Source organism: Acinonyx jubatus, chromosome B2 (assembly GCF_027475565.1).
Source record: "Acinonyx jubatus isolate Ajub_Pintada_27869175 chromosome B2, VMU_Ajub_asm_v1.0, whole genome shotgun sequence".
Taxonomy (NCBI): domain Eukaryota; kingdom Metazoa; phylum Chordata; class Mammalia; order Carnivora; family Felidae; genus Acinonyx; species Acinonyx jubatus.
In genome coordinates, this window is record NC_069385.1 from 91,574,840 (window position 1) to 91,591,840 (window position 17,001).

General features: G+C 35.7%; 1 protein-coding gene across 1 annotated transcript in view; it reads left to right on the forward strand.

The window, feature by feature from the left end:
* Window positions 1-17,001, forward strand: part of EYS (eyes shut homolog) — a 1,591,614-nt gene that overhangs the window by 89,784 nt on the left and 1,484,829 nt on the right. The gene's annotated exons all lie outside the window — the stretch shown is intronic.

A 17,001-nucleotide genomic window follows, 5' to 3' on the forward strand; every position in this document is an offset into this window, starting at 1 on the left:
ATAGAAATCAGGATATCAGTGTGGCACATATTAGCTGAGACACATAATAGAGTCGAGTGAAGATATTTAAGGTAAGATTTCAGGTATGCTTGTTGCTATTTTAAAGGAGGTGTCTGGGTGACATATATACATTTGAAAGCTAGTCATATACAGATGGCATTTAAAACCAGGAAACCTGGGCACCTGGGTAACTCAGTCAGTTAGGCATTCAACTTCGGCTCAGGCCATGATCTGACAGTTTCATGAGCTCGAGCCGTGTGTCAGACTCTGTGCACAGAGTGCACGGAGCCTGCTTGGGATTCTCTCTCTCTCTCTCTCTCTCTCTCTCTCTCTCTGACCCTCCCCTGCTCACATGCTGTCTGTTTCAAAATAAATTTTAAAAAACTAATAAAAAAAACAAGAAACAAATTAAATTAGTTTACAGTGAATGTTGATAGGGAAGTGAGAGGTTTGCAGACTGAGACCATGGACCCAGGAGAGTTTAAGGAATGGAATATGAAGCTGAAAAGTAGTGGTCAGTGAATTGAGGTGAAAAAAAATGCAGAGGGTCATTACAGAAACTATAAAATATTTTAAGAATATTAAGACAGTGCCAGACTTTTCAAAGAATGTGGTTAGATCTAGTTAGAGGTAAGTGAAAATTGTTCTATGCAATTGCCAATTGGAGATAATGTATTGTTTTCTAAAAAGAACAATTTGACAGAATTATAGGAAAAATTTGCTCCCTATATGGGACAAAAAGAAAGAAAGAGAGAGAGAGAGAGAGAGAAAGAAAAGAAAGAAAGAAAGAAAGAAAGAAAGAAAGAAAAGAAAAGAAAAGAAAGAAAGGGGCGCCTGGGGGACTCAGTCGGTTAAGTGTCCGACTTCAGCTCAGGTCACGATCTCACCTTCCGTGAGTTCGAGCCCCGCGTCAAGCTCTGGGCTGATGGCTCAGAGCCTGGAGCCTGCTTCCGGTTCTGTGTCTCCCTCTCTCTCTGCCCCTCCCCCGTTCATGCTCTGTCTCTCTCTGTCTCAAAAATAAATAAACATTAAAAAAAAAATTTAAAAAAAGAAAGAAAGGGAAAGAAAAGAAGGAAGGAAGGAAGAAAACAAAGGAATGGGAAAAAAATCTTGATTAGACACAGTTTACAAGTGAATACAATGAAAGAATTAGGCTTTACCTTTAAAGAATAATAGCAATATAAAGTAGTAGAGTGACAGCTGAAGTAAGTTCAAAGCAGGTAATTTTTAAGTATTAGGTGAAATAAGATGGGACATATAGTACACAAGCAAAGGAATTGGCTTAGATAGGACAGAGTATGTTACATCAATTGTGATAGCAGAAAATGTAGAATATTTATGCTTATAGTTCTTTGAATATGTGGTGTGTAATATTTTGGAAACTGTCTTCTGATTAATTCCTCAAGTGAAGTAGGAAGCAAAGGAGACGAGAAGGTGTAAAATTGTTATATATAATAAGAGGGAAATATAATAACATTATTGATACATAGCAAGAAGTTTCTTCTTGAAATTAGTGAAGATGAATTCATGGTAAAGTATAACATCCTCAAACTACATGTTGTTATTCATATGCCCACATGGAATAGCCTGGATGTTGAATTAAACTGAGGTTAAATTTTGACCAGGCAACAATAATGGAGGGAAATGAGGCATAGGACTTGAGGGTATATGCAAGAAGTGAGTATGGAAATGGATCATGTGATATAATCCAGGTACAAGTGAAGACATGATGGAGGATAATAGATATTGATGTGTTGGTAGGATCAGTAGATCATGGGGATTAAGAATTGTTGGGGAGATGGGGCGCCTGGGTGGCTCAGTCAGTTGAGTGTCTGACTTGGACTCAGGTCATGATCTCACAGCTCCTGAGTTTGAGCCCTGTGTCGGGCTCTGTGCTCAGCCCTCGGAGCCTGGAGCCTGCTTCAGATTCTGGGCCTCCCTCTCTCTTTGCCCCAACCCATTCGCATTCTGTCTCTCTCTCTCTCAAAAATAAATAAACATTAAAAAATTTTTTTTAAATTGTTGGGGAGAAAAAAGGACTAGGAGTAAGCTAGATAGGGAAATGAGGTTGTGAGTGGAATATGAGATGCTTGAAATTAATATTGGTAATTTAATATTATAGAGAGAAGATAATTATACATGATAGTAGTGTATGGAATACTATAGTGAGAATAGTCTGTGCAGTTAATATGAAGATTGCAATCTTTTTATTGGGGGGGGCAGGGGAGTAGAGCACAAGTGGGAGAGGGGCAGATAGAAGAGGACAGAGGATCTGAAGCTGACTCTGTGCTGACAGGCTGACAGCGGCGAGGCCAATATGAGGCTTAAACTCACAAACTCTGAGATCATGACCTGAGCTAAAGTTGGATGCTTAACTAGCTGTGTCCCCCAGGTGCCCTGCAAATATTGCAATCTTTGAGTTGACAGTACCCTGACCTCCAAAACACTAGGATTTTAAATGTATCAGCTCTGCAGATATTGAAATAACCAAGTAAGACTGGGATTATTTTACAAAAATATATAATGAGACAGGTGTTAAGCATTAAAGAATATAGTGAATGCCCAGGAGGGTCAACCATGAAAGGAACAAGAAGATATACGTATAGCATGGTTTAATGGCATCATCCTCCACTGAGATTTTTTGAGGAGAAGGCTTGGACACTGATCCTTCTGAAGCCACAATGAGGAAAAAAGACACCTACCTGACATCCAGCCCCTAAATATGAAGGGAGAGGGAGAAAGAGTAGCCATGACTGAAAAGATTACAGTGAAAATGAAAATGTGTACAGAGATGATTGGGGGAAAAGAGTCAGATGGTGAGGAAAGGCCTAGGATGCTCTGAGTTCTTGAGGTGTCTGAGGTAAATGGTGACAAAGGGTTAACCATGATGGTCGCAAACATAGATCATGGTAGGGCGACAGTGAGTTTTGGCATCAACTAGGGGTGTGAGGTCTTGTCAGAACTCACAGAGCTCAGTGGGCAGCTCTTCAAAGGCAGTGCTCAAGTGGCAGGTCTCTATGGGCACCATTTCATTTATATGAGTGGAAATATCCAAAGCATTGCAGACCACAGCTCCAGTGTGGCTTTCTAGGACTCCTGATCACCTAACTGATGGAGGTGCTCAGGTGGTGAAGGGAAGGGCATTGTGGCCTGGAATACAGGATTCTGAATCCTCCCCTATACGCTAGTTTGGGAAGGATTTGTAACATAAGACCACATAAAGGCTTTGAAGACTATATTGAACCATACTTCTAATCACACACACATACATACACACACACACAAACACACACACAGGAAGATACATTTATTTATTGTAATATTTACTGAATGCAATGACTCTAATATTTTCTATATGTAAAGACAATCACATTCTAGACATTCAGTATAAAATGAGGAAACCTTAAAATGAGGAAATACATGTTAATAAAAGCAGTCAGTATATTTCTCTTACAATTTTTTCTAACCTGAAAAGCAATTGGGTTAAACAAATATTTATTGAGAGTCATCTTTGTAAAAGACACCATAAATAGATATTGGAAGAATATATAAATACTATATCTTTAAAATCACAAATTTTGTGATAGGCATATTTTTGCTTTCTAAATTTTATTTTTTCTACTCAAATTCCAAGATTATTCCTGGTATGTGAATGGTGTATATAATAATGTTCTATTTTATTCTCTCACCTTTTTTTTTTAGTTTCCCTGTTTCCTACTCACTGGGTTGCAATTACAGCCTGCTTGCCCTGCTTAAGTGTCTATTCAATGTATTAACATATTTTTTTTCCTCAAGTCAGTTTCAGCATTTCATTAGTCTGCATGACAGCCATGGGTAGAATTAGGGTTTTCAGTTTGTGTCACAAGTAAACCTAATTAAGCATGCAATGTGACTTTGAAAAAGAACATTGTAGACACAGAAATGCATAGGTCAACATACTTCCTTTCAACATATAATAAAATTATATTTTCACATTAATTCTAAAAGATGCTTTTTAAAATAGCAATCACACATTTGGATCAGAATTTGTTAATTAATGGAGTACTTCCATTTGGTCATTCAGTAATTCTAAGCTAATAGGAAACCTCAGTTTCTTGGAGTTAATTATATCAAAAGCTAGTTGCTGCATTTTTCTTTGCCTGAAATCAATAGCCATATTTATAAGACTAACTTCCTCTTTTGAATAAATCATCCTGAAATTTAACATAGAAAAAGTTTGTTAAGTTTATGATTTCATAATTTCAGATGCTGGTTATAAACTATATTAAAATGGAAAATATCTAGGACATTATTGTCATTTCCTCATCAAGAATAGCTTCTGATACTGTTAATATAATTTTTTACTTTCAGGGAAGTTATAATTGGCAGAAGTCATTCTCAAATCTGATCCCCTAAATACCTCATTTTGAGAAGATATGTTCACATCAGTATTACCTTCTTCCCATTAGTCCTGGACTAATTTCCTTGTAAATAATAAATAATGAAGCGTTATGACTGAAGTTAGTGCATACCTCTATGCATGAAGGTTGACTCAACATTGTGTGACCTCTAAGTCTTCCATGGCATACCTGATCAGATGAATCTTAGCCCCATAATGGTCTGCACAATGTCTAACACTTCTTAGTATCCAATACTGTTTTGCTATGCCTTCTGGATCTCATTTTGTCAGCAGCAAATTCTCTAAAACCCCAATCTCGTTTGTATACTTTCTTCTTCTGACTGAAACCTGAGGGCCTATAATCCCCTTAAGTGGCTACTATACCTTCTTCCACAACCTGTGTACCACTGGTAAAGAAATGTATAGATAGCCTTGCCCTTGTTGTCATATTTTTCTTCCTCCTTCTGAAAAGCCTGTCTACTTTTAGCCTAGGACATCAGCTATACTATTCTCTCTCGAACTCATTGTTTCTCCCTCCCACATCTCGTTTTCAAGTATCTTTTCCTCTCCCTTCCTGTCCATCTTCTACTAAAGGCTTTAGCCTCTGGCTTGCTGTCCTTTTCTCTAGCACTGCTGCCATCTTCCTTGATGACTTTGATATTCACCTTGTAAATTCACCTATCTTGATTATTTAAATCCTTTGACAAATTTTTTGCAATAACTTTTTCCTCCTCCTCCTGATCTTGGCAAATTTCCTATGGTCATATATTATAAATTATCATGACCTGTAATTGCATGCCTACGACACCTTGATTTAAGTTGCTACTCTCTGATCACCAATTCATGTATTTCAAGTTCACTCATTCATGTACTTTAACACTAAAACTATGTAATGTTTTTCTACAACCAGTATGCACCTCTAATTATTTGACTGCAATCGCTTTCCTCTGCCATCACCCTTGGACTTAGTCTTTGTTTTACTTTTTAAAATCATACCAATACTTCCACTCTTAAACTCATTTTCTCTCTTTTTCTATGTTATAATGACCTGGAAACACAAAGCCTGTTTAATTCTACATCCCATCTGGTAAACATGGGTCTACTTTCTTTCATACATGTCTGATGTCGCATCTCAAATTTAATATATTCCATATCAATGTGTTGATTTTCAATCCCTGGATAAACGTGATATTCTGTAAGCATTCTTTAGACTTAACATTTGATTTCCCAGTGTCTATTTTAGCCCCCTTCTTGTCCATTATCAGCAAATCCTTTAAGTTCTCTCATAAATACTTTTAATGAATATGAACACTTTTATCATTATGAGGTTAACATCCTTGTTCAAGACACAAAAAAATTCTCATCTGGAGCAGTTTGATACCCCTACCCCCGCTTGACCTCCTTGTTTTGACTCTTCATTTAAGTATATGGAGGACATTAAATGAAAACCTCATTAAGAAAGCAGTGATTTGAGTGAGGTGATGGAACATGCAACTTCCAGGAGAAAAAATGTCCATGAGAGAGAGAGAGAGAGTACTCCATGCACAATCACTGGCCTATTGAGGTCACACTAATGAGACCAGTGTCACTGGTCTGGAAAAAGAAGGGGAAAGTCGTGAAAATGGAGAGTAAACCAGAGATGAGACAGTAGCAGACCATGCCTGCTGCTCTAAGTCTTTGAGTGTTACTCTAAGGAAAATAGGAAGTATTACAGTGTTGCTGGCAAATGAAGAACATTGTCTTGCCTATATTATTTTAAAATGGTACTTTGTTGTGTTGAACTGTAGAGTGACACAGATAGAGGCAAAGAGATCTGTTAGGAGTTAATGTAGTAATCTAGATAGGAGAAGATAGTGATTTGGAACAGGATAGGAAAGAGAGGAATGGTAAGTGGTTGAATTATGGACACATTTTTAAGACGGAATCAATTGGATATCCCCTTGTACTGGATTGAATCAAAGAGAAAAAGAGTAAATATATTAGAGGACAGATTTGCCATCATCTCAGATTTGCCATTAGAGTGGTAAAACTATAGTTAAACTAAGTATGAGATAGTTTGCTTCTTTATCATCTCTTCCACGCAAGACAGTGTATTTGTTTTTACATATGTTACTACTCTGCCACTACCACTCAATGGGTTCCCATAACGTTTAAATAAAATATAAATTCTTTAGGGGCACCTGGGTGGCTTGGTCGGTTAAGCGTCCGACTTTGGCTCAGGTCATGATCTCACGGTCCGTGAGTTCAAGCCCTGCGTCGGGCTCTGTGCTGACAGCTCAGAGCCTGGAGCCTGTTTCAGATTCTATGTCTCCCTCTCTCTCTGCCCCTCCCCTGTTCATGCTCTGTCTCTCTCTGTCTCAAAAATAAATAAACGTTTAAAAAAATATTTAAAATGCTTAGAAGGCTAGCCATAAACTGCTTCTGCCTATTTCTCTACCATCATCTATGTTCCCTTTGATTACTCAACTGCTGAAACTTTAGTCTTTGAGAAGTTTCTGGAATACCTTAAGCATCTCCTATTTTCAAGCCTCTGTTTTTGTTGATCTCCTATTTAAAGGGCATTTCCCCCAGAAACTGTGGTGGTTTGATATGCACTTCATTGAGTGTTTTGCTCAAATATCTCCTCAAAATTTCTTTCCTGTCAATCTTGATAAACATTTGAAAATAGTTCTACTCAATTATTCTCTCCACATTAACTTGGCTTGTTAGCTTGCTTTCTTGATTGCTTCCTTTCAGCACTTATCATTATCTGTAATCATAATTTTATGTATTTATGATTTTTCTCCTGCCCCCTAGTCTAACATATTTATTTTTGTATTTTTTTTTCTGACAGAGAGAGCATGGGAGTGGGGAGGGGAGGGAAGGAGGAGCGGGAGAGAAAGAGACTCTCAAACAGGCTCCAAGCTCAGCGTTGAGCCCAATGTGGGGTTCTATTTCACAACCCTGAGATCATGACCTGAGCCAAAATCAAGAGTGGGATGCTTAACCAACTGAGACTCCCCAGGTACCCCCTGCAGTCTAACATATAGTAACGCACAGGGATCACTATTCTAATATTTTAATACTGCTTTTTTTCTCTAGGTTTGAAGTATATCATGCTATTTTTCATTAAAAAATACAGATATTTTTGTCTAATAGCATTGTTTAAGGTTTAAAGAACTATAAAAGAGGAATCATTTATTTTCTTGAGATCCAGAAAATTACTCAGTTTCTCAGTTAATGCAAAAAAAGTTAAATTGATAAAATGAATAGTATATAAGTTAGGCATCTGCCTATGCCCTTACAAGTCACAGAAGACAAGTGTATAGTGTTATTGCAAAGCTTCTATTGTAAGAATAGGTCTTTATTTACCTCAAAGGGCTTTTTCTAAGAAGTGGAATAGGTACATGACAGTGTTGAAATTGATACAAGTAACTCTGCATCAGAATTTCCATCTATAGATTATGAAACCAAAGGAGACAAAAGTAAACCACAATGCTTTCTATGTGACAAAATATTACAACTCATTTATAACAGAGTGGTACAGACCCAGAAAAAAAAATGTAACAAAACCTCCTCCAAGTGTCCAAACAAGTGATAGGAGTATTTCAAGATAACAAAATCAGAGAAAATTATTTGGAGTTACTTTATAACTGCCGCCTTCCATTTCCTAGAAGGGTATAGAGTTTGAAAGAGCCATTTCAGCAGCTAGAAAACTTTAAGCAAGAATATGCTCCCAATCCATGAGGGACACTGTTGACATGCTGTATTTGAAGCTAGCTGTTTAAAAATATCAAATAATTTTTAATTTTCAATTTTCATTTTTTTTTCTGCAGTAGTTACTTCATTATTTTAGTGTATTACTGCAATAATTTTCCTACCAATTATTTATAACAGCATGGAACATTTCATGTTTAATTTTATTAAGTTTATGTTTTCCTCAGTATTTTGAAAACTATATTTTAAAAACTTGTAGTTAAAATATGCTAAATATTTAGGTTCATTGATTTTTACGTGAATTCTCTACACCTTAAAAATAAATAAATGAAACACCTGCCAGTATTTCTGCATTACATGAATTATTTGTCAAAATGCTGGTGATGAAGTTTTGCTGTCATTACTCTGTTTTATTTAATGTTGTGTTCCCAAAAGAGCCTGACACTTCTCATTAAAATCAGTAGCATGTATTCCATAGGTCATTGAACAAAGTTTGGGATACTCTGTCCAAGAATCAGAGTAAAGCTAATTGTCTAATAAATATTGGCTTAATTGACAAAATGCAACCCAATAATGGAGATACATTTCAGGCAGTTAAAGGAAATCATTTCAGGAGAAAAAAGAAATGGAGAAGATAAAAATGTGTTTTATTCTCCCCTAAATTTTCAACTAAAAATATTTTATTTCCATTATCTTTGCTTTTCCTTGTATCTTTTTCAGGTCCTCTGTTCTTCTATATATTATCTCCCTTTTTACCATGAAAACTAATACCTTAAACATTTTCATCACAGTTATTTATGTCCCTCTTACTCTCTAGTTTTACAAAATATATTTACCGTTTCTTACTACTTTCATATTTATTATACAACAATAGTTTTTTACAAAAAATGTAATTATACATTGTATATTCTAAGAACATGGTGATCTGTAAGGCATTTCTTTCCCTTCTCCCCATACTTAAAACAACTGACTTCTTTGACAAAAATGGTTGCTAGACACCTTGAGCAACTACAATGAGTTAGGTCTTAGCTTCCCTGACTATCTCAACAGAAGCAATCCATGCAGATTCTCTTGCTTTGTGAGCTAGCAAGTGTTTGTAAATTAGCAGAGAGACAACAGAACAATAACCAGAAAAGAGTGGCTACTCCATCAATATAAATACTTTGACTATTTGAGGGTAGGTCAAAATCAGCCTACTTAAGTATTCTTCTCCTTTGCCATAGTTAACTAAGTTCTGAATTTAAGGACTGAAGGCTTTCAGATGTTCAGTGATACCAAGGAGGAGAGAAGCCAGATCCGTGCCCCTAAGGAAAGGGCTGATGTCCTGGCTGCTTCAACTTTATTGGCCCAATTTTCCTTCCATTCACTGAAGGATACCCCACCTAAGACACTGAGTTAGCAAAGAAAAATATTGCATGCAATGGAGGCCAGAGACTTAGGAGAGAAACAGGAGTTAAAATAAAACCAATACAACTTGAGAATATTAAAATTTCTGGAGGAAAGAGAAGTCATATCAAATTAGATAACTGTAGTCAAAATAAGTGAAAAGATTCAAGAGGAAAACACAAAGATATATGTACATATCAAGTCTACAGCTAAAAAACATACTATTCAATTTCACGTAGGTGAAAAATTGAAAGGAAATTGGTGACCCAAATTATGGAAATCTAGAATGCTTTATGGAAGATTTTAAAGTAGAGAAAAGAGTAAATTTATGGGGATCTGGTTTTATCTTCATGTACATTCATGACCTAACCCTAAATTTATCATGGTTATGAAATAGTAATTGTCTCATGGGCAACTGTCCCTGATGCACACTTAGTAAAATAGCAAACACCTGTGCTTTCTATATACTTTAACCTGATATACTTTTGTCTTGAAATATTCTACATCTAAGGTCTTTATTTTCTGTCATCTACCACTAAAAGATGAACCTCATGAGGGAAAACAAAACAAAACAAAAAACTTATCCATCGAATATGCACCATGGCTAGAAAAATAACTATCTACAGTAGGAGCTCAAGGATTAAAAATAACTATCTACAATAGGAGCTCAAGGATTATTTATTGAAGAGCTTAATATGAATTAGTTAATGAATCATGAAAAAAAATTGAGTATCTTGGAGAATAGATCAAGGAGATGTAACATGTACATGATAGCCGCTCTAGAAGGAGTAAAAAGAACATATGAAGGAGAAGCAATAATTAATCAAATTGTAGAATATTTCTTTGAGCTGGAGCAAGAGCTGAGTCTGAGCATTAAAAATGCTCTCTATCCAAGCTAGATTGATGATAAAAAAAACACATAATGAAATATCTATCAAGCTTTAAGGCAGGAAGAAACAATTTACCTACAAAAGAAAAATAACCAGTATGGCATCGCATTGTTTAATTTCAACACCAGTAGCTTCAGGATAGTGGTATAGCATTTATAGATTTAGAAAACATCTGTAGACTACCAAGAGAAAATATTGCCTCCCCCAAATCTTACACATGACTACTATATATTGGGTAGTGAGAGAACTATTTATATTTATGCAGACAATCAGAAAACTTATCATCCAGGTGTTCTATATGAAAAAGGTAACTGGAAAATATTCTTTCTAAAAATAAAATGTAGTAGAATAGAAATGTCAAAAAGGGAATATGAAGTAAAAATGAGGGTGTTGAAAAAAATGAAGATTAAAATGTGTGCTTGTGTGTGTACATGTGCATGTACACACATATGTGTACATATACTCACATAGGTAAATATAAACAGATAATGATAGAATATCTAGGTACATATATAAAATAGGTGCTAAAATAGGAGTCCTGAAACCGATGGGGCATCCAGTGGAAGAAATCTTATTTAAGGTGTAGAACTAAAAGAAATAAATTATTTGAGCAAGGTCCCAAGATTTATAAATGGAAAGGAAAGGAATGTAGACATCATGAGGAAGAACTATGGGGTTCCATAGGGAAGATTATGTATCCAGATTGATGAAACAATTAGCAATTTTTTTGCCCCCCCCACACCAAAGTAAAGATTATGTGATTGACAATACATCAAGAAAATAGAAGGTTACCATTAGTGGAATATAAATGTTTGAGAGCCTTTCTGAACTATAAAGAGGAGAAGTACAATAAATAGCAACTGAAATCAGAATAAAAAATAATATAAGAACATATTAAATATGAGAACATATTAAAAGTATGAAGAAAATTACCAAATACTAATTGGCACTGTGTAGTTTTCTTCCTGTTAATAAATGTGAACAGGATTTCAAATTTTGTTCATTCTGCCTTCTGAACATCTCTTCTATTTGTTTATTCTTCTCTATACTGCTATAGAGTGTATTTCATTTCTCCTATATTACTATAATAGTCCATGATTAGTCTCCAAACTACAGTTTTCCACAAACTCAACCTCCATTCTCCTGCCAGACTAGTTATAAAAGATCTAGGCATATTGAAGCAAATTTCAATTTTTAAATTGATGTCATCATACTTCAGGATCAAATCCAGATGAAATCCAGATAGTTTATATGTCATGAACACTGAGGATGCTGCAGTGGAGGCATATAGCTGTCTGATATGGAGTTAGGCAAAACTGGAGTTAAGTATGCATATTCATTAGCTGTTCTTAATGGAATAATGCCTAATAAAGGCATTTAATTGTGGTCATGACTACTTGCATTTATGCATGTAAGGTAACATATGTTGAACTTGGAAATGCAGAGAGGAAGGAAGGAAGGAAGGAAGCAAGGAAGCAAGGAAGGAAGGAAGGAAGGAGGGAGGGAGGGAAAGAAAGAAGGGGAGAAGAAAGGAAGGAAGGTGAAAAAAGAAAATAAAAGAGGAAAGATTCTGTGAAACCCTAAAAGAAAATTTCTCTCCAAAAAGGAGAATTCATCTCAAGGGTGGGAATGAGTACCAGTACCTGGATTCATCCTTTGAACTCCTGAACTCCTGATTGTAAAGAGCTATGTGTAAACAAAGGGATCTAAGTATGCAGACTTCTGCTATGAGAATCATTTAAATGCATGGATCTCCAAGGAGGTAAAACAGTTACCTAGCTACTTTATAGCAAAAGTTTGAGTAATAGAGGTTATGAGTGAAGTAGGCAAAGCCATGGCCAGTGGAAGGCTGAGAAGCAGCGTGGACTGACAGTGTTAATGGCATGCACAGTAGAAAGTTTGGCATGGTTGGGGTAGAGTAGATGTGGAGGTATGAGCAGTAAAGTTAACACAGTGTTCTGGGAAGAGTGGCAGCTGTTGCAGTAGAGCCAGCATGGAGATCAGTGTTACAGTTCAGGCCCTGGAGAATTTGAGTTTATAAAATGATCACAGTGTAAGGAGAAATAGAGGCATGAGCAGCACCATGGATTTACATGATCCCATTATACTAGTGGGTGGCAGATAATAGAAGGGAACAGCAGTTTTGAAGGTAAGCAGATGAGGCTTTACCTTAATTTCAGATCTAAAAGTTGACCTGACACCTCTTTCTCTCTCTGGAGTGTCTCAATCTCACTTTTTTTTTTTAACTTCAGTTAAAGAGATTTAAGATAATTATAGTCTTCAGTATAATGACGTATTACCATTGATTCATACAAAGCCTATTTCATCATTTATACTTGTTTAGTTGCTTATTTTCTTTTTACTTTTTAATGTTTATTTATTTTTGAGATAGAGAGAGACAGAGCACGAGCAGGGAGAGAGGGAGACACAGAATCTGAAGGAGGCTCCAGGCCCTGAGCTGTCAGCACAGAGCCCAACACGGGGCTCGAACTTGTCAACTGTGAGATCATGACCTGAGCTGAAGTCAGACACTCAACCTACTGAGCCACCCAGGCACCCCTAATTGTTTTTTTTCTTTCATTTCGATTCCCTACTTCCAAATCTCCCTGTTTTCAGTCTTACATTTTGATACTTAGGTAACTCTTACAAATTCCTTCATGATCACCTTCTCCTTTCTCTTCTCTTGCTACTCTCATTATTCACTTTGAGCTCTAGTCGTAGAGAACTGCTTATAGTTGCCTGAGAACAAAATGTTTTGTTTCTTCTCAGTTCAAGAGTAAAATATACATTTTATGAGAGAAAAAAAAAGCTAAGATGATGCTAAATTAATTATATTTAAAATATACAATGAAAATTGGAATCATTAACGTGAAACTTTTGATGACCAAGGTTTCTGAAGAAGAATGGACAATTTGGACATGAATTGGTTTCTTGTTTATAATGCCCTTGGATTATTGGTGGTATGGAAGAGTGATGGTGGGCCAGGATGGTGGATTAGAATGACCTCTTACATTAGAAGTTGTCTCCTTTCTGTAGGCGCTTTGGGATATCATGGCAGAAATATGGATGTAAATATATATTTATTACATCTGATTATTTCTTCAGGATAAATTCCTAGAAATATAATTTTGTGTCAATAAATACAACATATTTTCATTTTCAAGTATGGATTTAGTGGTAACTATTATTGTTGTAAATTTTGAGTCTTTTGCATCCAAATTCTGAAAATTTTTGATACTTGATAGATAACTAGCAAACATCTTAGAATCAAGACTAACATATCACAAGAATCATCTCTTTAATAGGAATTTGAATTCTTCATTCACATAAATAAATAAGTCTAGCATCTTTTAGTTAGTTCCACCAAATATTTGTTCTATTCAACCTTTATTTTCATTCAATTTTGGCAATCTATATTTTGACATGAACTTTTTGGCATAATTGCACTAAGGAATATGTAGTGTTGTTAGCTTCTATTTGTCCTCATATTCCCTTTTGCATTTTTATTTTTGTGTATTTGTGTTCTTTCTCTTGATTTCTTAATTACACATTCTGGAAAAATATATATCTCATGATCTTTTAAAGAAATGACTCTGGCCTCATTAATTGTAGTACTTTTCTCTTGATGCAAAATATAGTCAGCGTAATTTTGTACTAAGACTTCATTTAAAATAAAATTTTTGGGCACTGTATTTTGCTTAAAATTTATGCCTGTTGTAATGTCATAGGGAATGTATCAGTAAGCCAGTATAGTTTACTTTATGAAGGTTGAAATATGAATGAAGAAAGGGTAGAAAAGCTAAATATAATAAAGTTTATGAAAATTGCCAAATATTAACTATTGTGTTCTGATATTCACACAAACCAGTTCATAAAATGTATCTTTGTCCTTATCAAACTTTTAAAATATTCTGATTCACTGTGTTTTAAGTGCTTATTTTTTATATTTTCTTTCTTCCACATTTTGCTGTATATTCCCAAATATGAATTATATACTTCTGATGGATTTGGGGGAGGGGGTGAGGTGACAATTCTGACTTTAGTGTTTATATTGAACATATTTTATTTCTACGTACTTTAACATCAAAGCATTTCGTTCTTAACTCTTGGCTCCATTTTATTTTTGTTAGCTACTAAGTCACCTCCCTTTTTATATGCTATTTTACCATATTATTTTCTGTATTGTATTTCATGAAAATCATATCTGTCTAAGTTATTGAGGCAAATATTGATGCTGTTTGAAATTTCTCTTTCTCTTTCATTCATTTTTCCTTACCTTTAGAATTTTTCGTCTTTACTTGCACTTTTGTAATAGAATTTCTCAAAGCATCTGTATTATTCTAGAGTTTGCTTTTATTTCTTTTTGTTTGGTTTTATTTTCTCTGGTTTAAAGTCTTTTTTTTTTTTTAGAAAGAGAGAGGAATGGGAGAAGGGCAGAGGGAGAGAGAATCTTAAGCAGACTCCACTGCTTAGTACAGAGACTGACACAGGCTTGATCTCACCACTACTATGAGATCATGACCTGAGTCAAAATCAGGAGTCACTCACTTAACCAACTGAGCCACCCAGGCACCCCAGGTTTAAATTCTTGTGTTAAGAATAGTAGCCTTTTCTTTCCTTGCCTGCAGACTGAGTTGTTAGGATGTCATTAGGATGAGGTTCAAGAGCTCCTCTTAGATGTCAAACCATGAGTTGGAGTGGAGGTATGGAAGGTTGATATTCTGTTATCTCAACAGAAAAATTTTCTCATTATGGATTCCCTTTGCCTTTGGCTTAAACCTCCCTAGGCCAAGTATTATAAATGGTGTTTTGGGGCTTCCTTCTAGGTATGTTGTGAGGGTGCTAATACTTCGGCCCAATTTTTCATAATTAGTAAGTTCTGCTTTTTTTAGAAACATCTTTCTAGGACTTGAAACCTGTTGATCTGATTTCATGAATGACTATAGCTCTGATCCTTCTCTTTGGAAACCATACTCCAGAATAAAATAAGTCTAAATACTACACTCGTCCTTAGTTAGTCGTCAACAGTTGGATTCATTCCCTCCCAAAGGAAAATTGAGATATGATAAGTATTACTCACCAAACCAAAATTTTAAGTCATTCTGATGTTTCCTTATTCCTGCTACTTCTGTTTTTCTACTCCCAGTAGAAATGAGTGAGAATGCTTCCTTTCATAACCAAGTGATACTTGGAGTGATTTCTGGGTTTCTAGGTAGATCCTCAGAATGAGAGAAGTAAGGTAAACATGTCCTAACAGTTTTTATTAATGGAGTAGCAAATATAATGTATATAAAGTTAGACCATACTTAATTTTAATAACATCTCTAAAATAGTCATATGACCAAAGTAAATCTCTTAACTTCTCTGAGTTTGTTTCTTAATTTAATATAGTGGTAATAATATGTATCACATATAAGGATTTATATGGATTTTATAATCCATATAAATGGACCTTATATGGTGTTTATAAGGATTAAATGTGAAAATAAGAAAATAGTGTGAAAATAATTAAACTAGTGGCTGGAACATAGTAGGTGCTAAAAAATGGATGGCATTGCTGACACAACGGAGGGAATGATTTAATTCTACAAGTTGAAAGTGCCATGCTGTGCCTTGAACAGCAGGGAAAGAGAATTACTAAGTATTTTACTGATGCTGTTTCATTAAACTGTGTCAACATGGCCTTTGATTCCTTCTTTTATGAAATTCTCCTGTGTTCTTAAAATAAACTTGAAATAATTAATATATTGTACAATTTGCTTCATTATTAAATCAGCTTAAAACAACTTTGTCTTAAAAGTATTATTTCGGTCTAGTGGATACTAGTGGATCACTAGTATCCACTTTAGAGAGACACATCATCATTTAATTTGGTGCTCCATTCACTTGATAGAAAGTTTACTAAATGTGATTTAAAGTACAGGAATATTTCTCACAAATAAATAAGTGAGGGCAAAGAAAGACAAAACACCGTGTGTTCTTAGCATCTTATTGATTGCAGCTCATGAATTGAAGTAAACTGGTATCTAGATTTGTTTGTGCATGTCTCAACCTATTGATATAGATGCTATCAGCCAGGGATGCCTGGGGAATCACCCAGGCCAATACCACTTGTGGCAGCTTCTGCATATGTTTCCCCCACAGGAGCCAATGTTATGGCTAGACTGCCCCCTGTGGCTCGTATGATTGCAAGATGCACCTACCATCAGGGATCTTTGAAAAACAAGGTTTAGCATTCCCAAGTTGTGGGGGGTACAAGGCATGCCCACAGGCCAGCAGCCAAGTTGCTGGCAGAGAGAGAGAGAGAGAGAGAGAGAGAGAGGAAATACGTGGACCTAGGTTTCTGCTTTCATTGGGGTCCAGAGTGGGGTGTCTGCAGTTTCACAGATTCATTCTTTACTGGTGAATTTAGAACGAAAGAGTGAGAATTAGGGAGTGGGAAAGGAAATACAGGGTCACTCAGGGGGTCAGTTATTTAGTTACACAGGAGTTTGTTAAAAGGGAACTTCATGGGAAGGGAAGGCCTGGCTTCTGATCTAGTTGTGTAGCTAGTAGCTGTGTCATACAGCTGGCAAAACATTTACTAGGGATGGATGTCTGAAGTGGATGCCTTGTCAATCAAAAGATTGATGTCAGGCATTCTCATTATAA